This window comes from Leopardus geoffroyi, chromosome E2, assembly GCF_018350155.1.
Source record: "Leopardus geoffroyi isolate Oge1 chromosome E2, O.geoffroyi_Oge1_pat1.0, whole genome shotgun sequence".
Classification (NCBI taxonomy): Eukaryota; Metazoa; Chordata; class Mammalia; order Carnivora; family Felidae; genus Leopardus; species Leopardus geoffroyi.
Window position 1 is genome coordinate 18,205,027 of NC_059335.1, and position 8,913 is coordinate 18,213,939.

Consider the following 8,913-nt stretch of genomic DNA (forward strand, 5'->3'; position numbering starts at 1 on the left):
TTCCAGCCGTGACTGCTGCCAATCCCTCTCTTGCCCATGAGAGAGAATGTCGACAGCATCTGAGTCAGAAGTTCCAGCGGGCAGTATTGTGGCCGTGACCTGATCTGTTCCGGCCACCCGCCCCCATTCCAGCCCAGTTCAGCATGCTGCTGTCTCTCTACCCCTGCACTCTCTCTGTGATCTCTCCCTTCCCTGTCTGTCTGTGCCCTGGAGGGGAAGCTCTCGCCCTGTCCCCAGCAGTGTGGCGCTGTCCTGATTCCTTCCGTCCCATGCCACCCACAGTCCTTTCCCAGAGCACATTCAGCCACCTGGGGACCTTGCCTTATTCTGATTTTTTGTTGGGCAGGGGACTGACAGCCTCCAAAAGGAAGCCTTCAGGCTCCTTAATGAAGGGGCAGGATTGGAGCTGCCTCGGCCTCCTCTGGTTCTGCTCCGGGGTCAGGCTGTCACCAAGATGGGCCGTGTCAACAGCAGAGAATCAATGACTGATCACTTCCTTCCTCCTCACAGGTTCCTTGCATGGCAACTCCACCTACAGAAGGCCCCTCTCCTCCTTATTACGGTAGTCTGTCTTCACTGTGCTTTACCCAGACGGGAAGGTCTTTATTTACCCTTTGTTCATCAATAGTTCCTGGTGCACAGGTCACAGGCTTGGTTTTACATTGTTCCAGTAAGAACTTCTCGTTTGCTTAATAATTAGACACACTTGCAGGTTAAACAAACAACTATTTTTTTATTTGCTACCTCTTACCACTGCTTGGCCCAGAAACAGGGAGGAGGAAGCCACACTTGTCAAAATGACATTGTTAGCTGCCTCAGGTCTTTTATTAGTTTGGTCACAGAGTAATCAGTCTGAAGTACCGTGTTGTTTCCGGGGAGCCCAAATGCCCGGCCCGAGGGGGCATACCGGTGTTCCTCAACTCAAGTGCCTTCCGGAAGATGCCCTTCGTGAGAGCTGGTAGCTTCTCTGTCTTGTTCACCGTCGTGTTTTCTACAGCTTGAGCAAGGCCTGCCCTGGAGTAGGTACCCCATCGATGCAGTTGAGTGAAGGAATGAATGACGGACAAGTGAGGGTGCAGGCCCGTGTCTGTCTCCCTGGACAAGCCTTCCTGAGGCCCTGCAATGAGAGCCTTTTGGGAGAGCTGGCATAGCGGTTTAGAGCATAGGAAACATTTAGAGCAGGAAGTACTCGATAATGTTTCCTGTCCCCCCCCAACCCCACCACCACCCCGGAAATGCAGGTAGAGTCCCAAGATCCTGGCATTTAGTCCTTCGGCGTTCTTGCACCACACCCAGCTGCTGTTGGACAAAATTCTCACAGAGAAATGGAGGCCGTCACATTCATTTGTTGCGGCCCTAGGAGCACAGGGCAGCCCAGTTGTAGGGGCAAGATGTGGGCTGGCACAGCAGCCCATCTCCCACAGGGACAGCCCCGCTCCCACGTGCCACATGCCACGAAGCCAGAACCGACGAAGGCGTGGACCGCTGGCCACAGCCTGACCGTGTCGAGTAGTGGCAGTTGCCACTGCAGGAGGCCGTGGGTGGAGCAGGGCAGGGCCTCGTTCTTCCCGGGAGGTCACACGTGGCCAGGACGTTGGCAGAGGGACCGATGGCACGGACAAGATGTAGACGAAGAGGACGGTCGGCCTTCTCGGTGCAGACAGCAGACAGCCCTCTCGCTAGTTGAGGCAGAAAGGAACCTTCTTTTTCAAGGACAGGAGGCGGCTCTTGGAATCCCCCGGGGAGCCGGAGAAGCAGACGTGGAGGTCGTGCCGGATTATGCCCTCGGAGCCGCCCGTGTGTGCCGCCACCCTCCCCGGAACGGCTGCGTGCACACCACACCCGCACCTTCACCCCACAGCTTGGCAGCGCCGTGCCCTCCTGTGCGTGTGAATAGGCCACGTGCCTGCGCCCTAGATGCGAGAAGGCTCCTGCAGAGCAAGTTTCCGCTTCTACCTTGGGCGGGCACGGACCCCCAGGAAGGGCGTTCGGTGGTGTTAGATGGCCAGAAAGAGGGATATAAACCCCTGACGGAAAAGATGTAGTCGGGAATCTTCCTAGAGCCGAGTCTTCCCAGCCTCAACCACGCGGTTTCTGTTCTCTGTTCCCTCAAAGCCCTTGTGAGAGCGTCCCCCAGGGAGCGAGCCGGGACTTTCCTCCCAACTGCTGTCCCTGAGTCCCACACACCAGATACTGGCTTTTGAGGAAGCTGGTGGAAGCGAAGGAGCGCTGGAACCAGGGGACCAACATAGATTCTGGTCCAGGCGTCGCCACTGACCGGCCGTGTATCTCTGAGGAAGGCATTTAGCCTCTCCGGACTCTCTTAGGGTCCTTGCTTTTGAAGGGGGCATAAGAAACCAGCTTCACTGTCTTCTAACTCGTGTGATGATACGTGTGGAAGCACTTTTGCAAATGTAGACCACACTTCTCCTGATTTAAGGGATTGTTAACTAGGCGTCTGACTTATTGGAACAGAGAAGGCAGTCACCGGCATGCCCAGAGCTATGTCCCATCCCCATCCCGGGGGCCCTGACTCTCATCTTTGCATGTCAGAATGCAAACGAATTGGTGAAATTGTACAGGTAGCCTTGAATCTGTTCTGATTTGTTTTTAAAATATCGTAAAAGATACAATTCAGAAGCACCTATTCTTTATTGTTAACGACAAATCGTGTATCAACTGTTTGTCCTAATGTCTTGCTTCTAGGGGACAGAACGTTGTCCCAGCTGATGAAGCAAAAAAGAGAATTTATTTGCTATGTAATTAAAGAGTCTGGGGCAAAGTGGCTTTGGGAACGGCCAGATCCAGGTGCGTAAATGAAACTGTCGTCATCTGTCTCCGTGTCTCAGTTCTGGATTCCTACACCAGCTTCTTTCTCAGGCAGGCCCTCTCTGGCCTGAGAGCGCTGGTGAAGATGGCTCCCACAAGCTCCAGGATTACATTTTACCAGCCTAACCACCCCGTGGAAACAGTATGCTTCTTTCCAAATCATTCTAGATTTGACACTCTAGAAGAGACTAGAAATGACTGACTCTGGACGGACTGATCTGGACACGGACCTGTCTGGGTAATGTGTCCTCCCCTTGCGGTTGGGTCGGGGCTGGCCTTTTGCCTCTTGCCCCATGCCACATGGACTGACAGTGGAAAAGAAGTGGTTGACTAAGGGAAAATTGGAATACTGCTACCAGAAGAAGGAAGAATGGATGCTGGCAAAACCCCAGGTCACCACCCAGGAAGTGGGGCCAGCACAGAGGGGAGGCCTGGTACAGCCTAGGCCGATCGAATACAGGCCTTTTTCTAGTCTGAAGAGGAAGACCGGTTCTGCTTGGTGTCCCCCCCCACTCCCCCCACCTCAACTTACATGATCCCTCTGCCACCTTACCTCGAGTCCCTGCTCAGTTTTCTTGGTCTCTTATCATTCTGGCCTCACCCCTACTTTGGGAATGAACTCCTCACCTTACTCCCTGGCTGTGACCCTGTGGTCACTTGGGCCTCTATACATTTCCTTTTCTGGGTCAGATTTCAGGGTGCCTTCTCCTAGGATTGCTAGGTACTTTGAACTAACCTGAGCCCGTTCCCAGGCAGACTGATCTTGGAGATCAGGCTGCCATGGACGTTTACCAACTCATGGGAGAAGGTGCAGAGGCAGGTACTTCTGTCATCTCAGGGTCCCCTAGGAGCCAAGAGCATTTGAACTTGAACTTGCTGTGGGTCAGGAAGAGGAAGGTCAGGAGTTGAGCTATCAGGCCACTCAGCCCTCATTGTTTTCCCCAAAACTCTCGTTGGCCATCTCTAGATCTCAAGCGTTGATTATTCTTTCAGATTTTGTTCTGCTTTCATAGTTCAGGAAACCTGTTTTACATCCCTGTCTCTGGGCTGCTTATGCCAAATGAACTTGCGTGTGGCCAGCTTTCTCACGTACTCCCATCCCTGCCCCTGGCTGTGTTCCTTGTTTGGTCAGTTGCCCCTAGTGAGGATCTTGTTGAATCGGTTAGTCTTCAGCCCTGCCTCACAAAACCTCTCTAGAGTCCCCGGACACATGAGCACCCAAGAAGAAAGTGGGGCCTTACACAGCCCATCACGTCTGCAGGCAGCACCTCTGATCGTGTCTCCCCGTGTCCCCGTGCCCTTCCTCTGCACCACCTCTGCCTTCTCACCTCTCGTCTGCATAAGCCATATAGATCCGGGGCAGCCCCGGTTTGCTTGGAAGCCATTGGACACAGACACATGAATGAGTGGCAGGTTGTGCTTTCCCACTCCACAGGAGCTGCATCTGGTCTTGGCCCAGGGCCCAGGGCCAGCAGGGGCTGCATTCTCATCCTCAGGATTCCAGCGTCTTATCTATCTTCCCTTCGCTCCATTGTCCATCTGCGCTCGCCTCCAGCCCCCTTTTCTCCGCAGGCCGGGTGCGCTTTCTGCATAAACTACACAGTGGGGGAAAACCCCTCTCGGCTGCGTTAGTTGTGTCGTTTTACCTTTATGCTTTTGTTGAATGGTCACAAGAGTCCGGATTGGGTTAGGAAAGGTGAGGAATGGGGAGACGGGCCACTCTTTTATCCCTAGAGTCCTGGAGAGGCTGTCTGCCCCACAGGGCCCCACAGGGTCCGTGTGTATGTCCATGAGGTTGCTTTGCAGGTCTCGGGCCTCACCGGAACCCCTTTCTCTGTTGGCAGGTAGCACGTGCCTAGCCCTTTCCCTCCCACTCATCACCTTGTGTCCACTCCAGGGCCAGACTCGCTGCAGGGCTGGTCTCGGTGGCTTCTGCTAAAACTGAAAATGCACATTCCATGCCACCCAGTGGTTCTCTGCTTCGAGGAATTTTCCCACATGTGTACGAGGAGGCATGCACAGGGATGTCCAAAGCAGCATTGTTATGCTGGTGAAAAATAGATTATCCAAATGTTTATAACTAGTGGAATGGAAAACATGAAACCGCTTTTATTATTTTTTTTTTTAATTTTTTTTTCAACGTTTATTTATTTTTTTGGGACAGAGAGAGACAGAGCATGAACGGGGGAGGGGCAGAGAGAGAGGGAGACACAGAATCGGAAACAGGCTCCAGGCTCTGAGCCATCAGCCCAGAGCCCGACGCGGGGCTCGAACTCACGGACTGCGAGATCGTGACCTGGCTGAAGTCGGACGCTTAACCGACTGCGCCACCCAGGCGCCCCTGAAACCGCTTTTAAACAGGATGGCATTTTACTCAGCAGACAAAGAAATGAATGAGAGCCCTAAGCTTCAGTGATGAATGTCAGAGGCGTGGGTATCAAAGACATGATTTGGAAGGAAAATAGCAAGTCACAGGATGACCATATGATATTTGTGGACATAAAAAAAAACACACACACACAGAAGAGAATACTAAACTATGTTTGTGGGCTCAGGTACATTTCATGGACATGTCCGTGGACCAGAAAGATACACTTCAATTCCAAAATAATACTGCTTCTGGCGAAGAAGAGAGGAAATTCAGTGAGAGAGAAACATAATGGGAACATCAACTTAAAAAATCTGAAGAAATGTGGGGTGCCTGGGTGTTGCAGTCAGTTGAATGTCCAACTTTGGCTCAGGTTATAATCTCATGGGTCCTAATCTCATGGTTTGTGGGTTTGAGCCCTGCATCTGGCTCTGTGCTGAGAGATCAGAGTCTGGAACCTGCTCTCTCTCTGCCCCTTCCCCATGCACGCACACTCTCATTCCCTCTCTCTCTCTCTCTCTCTCTCTCTCTCTCTCTCTGTCTCTCTGTCTCTCTCTCTCTCCAAAATAAATAAACATTAAAAAAAAATCTGAAGAAATATTGGTGCACCTGGCTGGCTCAGTCAGAACATGGGACTGTTGATCTTGGGGTTGTAAGTTCGAGCCCCACATTGGGCATAGAGATTGCTTGAAAACAAAATGTTTTAAAATATGAAGAAATATGATTGGTAACAAGCATTTACTCTGCATGATGGGTATATGCATATTTGTTATGTTTTTAAGTTTTCACACTTAAACTTTTGATTTGAATTTTTAAAACAATTGAAGAAAGACTGATCGCCACTGTGAGCAATTGAGGAATGATATGTCTTTTGGTTGCGAGCGACTGACAACCCAGTTCAAACTGGCTTAAGCTCTTAAAGAGGGAGAATTTTTGGTTTTCAGATCTGAATAACCCCAGAGTATGTCTTGCTTTGGGATTTCAAATGCGTGGACTGCTTTCTTTCTAGTTGACCTCAGCATCTCTCCTCAAAGTGGCCCCTGAAGCCAGCATTCTCCCAAGGTGAGTTCAGTGGAAGAAGGGGTTCTTTCTCCTAAATGGTTAAAAGAGAAGGGCCCGGCTAGCTTTCCTTGGCCCGGGTTGAGTCACATGCTCGGGTGTGAACCATCACTGTGGTCAGATGGGCTCTGCTGATGGCTCGCCCTGGCCCTGGGTCACACCTCTACCCCAGAGTATGAAGGAGGGGGTGAAGCGAGCTCCACCAGACATCACGGTTGGGGGTGGCGTGGGAGCGGTGCTGTCGCCACTGAAGGGGGAAGCCAAGAAGGCCAGAGCAACAAATGTCCACCTTGAATTGCCAGCTCACTTTTGAAAAGGGATTGCAGAGCGTGTTGTGATAAAGCTGGAATCTTCGAGTCCAACAAACAGTTTGCCCTTCGCCACTTGCCTCTTATCACTCTGCACCCTTTCCCGGGTAATGGGGCTTCCTCGTGGGAGTGATACTGGAAATGCCTGAGTAGGGCTCTCAGTAGACGTCCCGTAAGCCATCAGCTCCCCACCCAAGTCGGGGCGGGGGCGTAGACGTTGCCAAGTGAGCTGGGAGCATCGCAGGTGTTTTGCAAATAGGATGGAGTAGATGGATTGAAAGCACGTTTAATATCATTTTGTCTTTGCCAAATAATACTTACTTAATGTAACGTAAACTACAAACAGTGTGCAGTTTATTGTTGTTACTGTCAAAAAGTCATGCCTTCAGCGATTGTGAGGTGCTCACTAGGGGTGTGGTTTCTTGAGCCCAGCTCGAAGAGAAAGCTGTCCCCTACATTTACATAAACCAAGTGACCTGATTTCATGCCAAAGTCCCTTTCCAGTGGAAGTTTGCCCTCACCACCCTCAACTTGGAAACCAGAGAGGGCCGAGGAGACTCTGCTAATGGTATCTTCCAGCCTTTGTTTTTCCTCCTTAACACCACGCTCCAGGAACCATGGATTTCCCAGGAGGTGCGACGGGAGTAGCCCTGAACTTAGGCTGTATGAACTACCTGTTACCGAGGACCCCGGCGGCCAAACTGGGGCTGTTACTGGGGCTTTGTGAAGCACCCCCCCCCCCCCCGCCAAAAATAAAGCACACTCAGTATGTTCATAACTTTTGTCCCAACAAGCTGTCTTTGATCTCTGCTGATGAAAATCAAACGTGCAGGTTTTTTCAGGATGCCGTAGGCCAAATATAATTAGTATGGAGATTTCCGGTTTGTCCAACTTTCTTTTTTTTTTTTTTTCAACGTTTATTTATTTTTGGGACAGAGAGAGACAGAGCATGAACGGGGGAGGGGCAGAGAGAGAGGGAGACACAGAATCGGAAACAGGCTCCAGGCTCTGAGCCATCAGCCCAGAGCCTGACGCGGGGCTCGAACTCACGGACCGCGAGATCGTGACCTGGCTGAAGTTGGACGCTTAACCGACTGCGCCACCCAGGCGCCCCATGTCCAACTTTCAAGAGAAGGAACCCTACCTGTAGTTTGGATCAGCATACCACCACCTAAGTGCAGATGAAGTGATCCTCATCCACGGAACAAGAAGAAAACGCCAGTTCAAAGGACCTTTGGAACAAGACTCTTGACTAGCATAAAGTGGCGAGCGCACAGTTCTGTGCAGGGCAGCTGTATCCGACCCATCTAGGCCGGTCTTTTACTCTTTTAGCTCATGACAGGGTGGTTCTGGTTTTTGCATCTCCCATTTAAAACATCAAAAAGCTTTGCATTTGGCCAGGCAGACTTTAAACTCACATCTCCAAAAGTTTAAGTGGCATGAAACTTTATGAAGTTGTGAATCATTCAGTGCCGATACACCAGGAAGCACACTGTTTTTCTAGACGTGCAGTGGCATCCAGCAGAACCCGCGGAGGCCTCCTTGGCACACTAGATCAGCAGTTCTCAAACTTGTTCATCGCAGGATCCCTTTATACTCTTTAAAATTACTAGGGACCCCAAAGAGCTTTTTAAAGTGTTATGTTCCAGCCATTGACATATACCACATTAGAAGTTAAAACAGAGGACATTTTACTTTTTTAATGTTTGTTTATTTTTGAGAGAGAGTGTGAGCAGGGGAGGGGCAGAGAGAGAGGGAGACACAGAATTTGAAGCAGTCTTCAGGCTCTCAGCTGTCAGCACAGAGCCCGATATGGAGCTCAAACTCACAAACCGCGAGATCATGACCTGAGCTGGTCAGACGCTTCAGTGACTGAGCCACCTGGGTGCCCCAAAACACAACATTTTAAATATGTATTAATTTATTTAAAAATAATCAGAAAACCATTACATGTTAATATAAAGACATACTTTCATGAAAATAACTATATTCTCAAAAGAAAAAATCCTAGGGAGAAGAGTGGCACTGTTTTACATTTTTGCAGACCTCTTTAGACCTCAAGCTTCACAGAAGGCAGCTCTATTCGCAAAGCTGTTATCCTATCACATGTCAGGTAGCTGCTGAAAAACTCCACTGTGCATTCATTCGTGGAAGGATGGGAGCGAAAAAGGCAATTAGCATCTTAATATAATTATGAAAGTAGTTTGGACTCCTCAGATCCCAGAGAAGTTCTGGGACCCCAGGGGTCTATAGGCCACACTTTGAAAACTGCTGTATAGGAGTCACATAGTTGAATGCTGTCTAGAACACCAAGGGAAGAAGGAAGAAGGGGAGAGAGGAACCAACTAA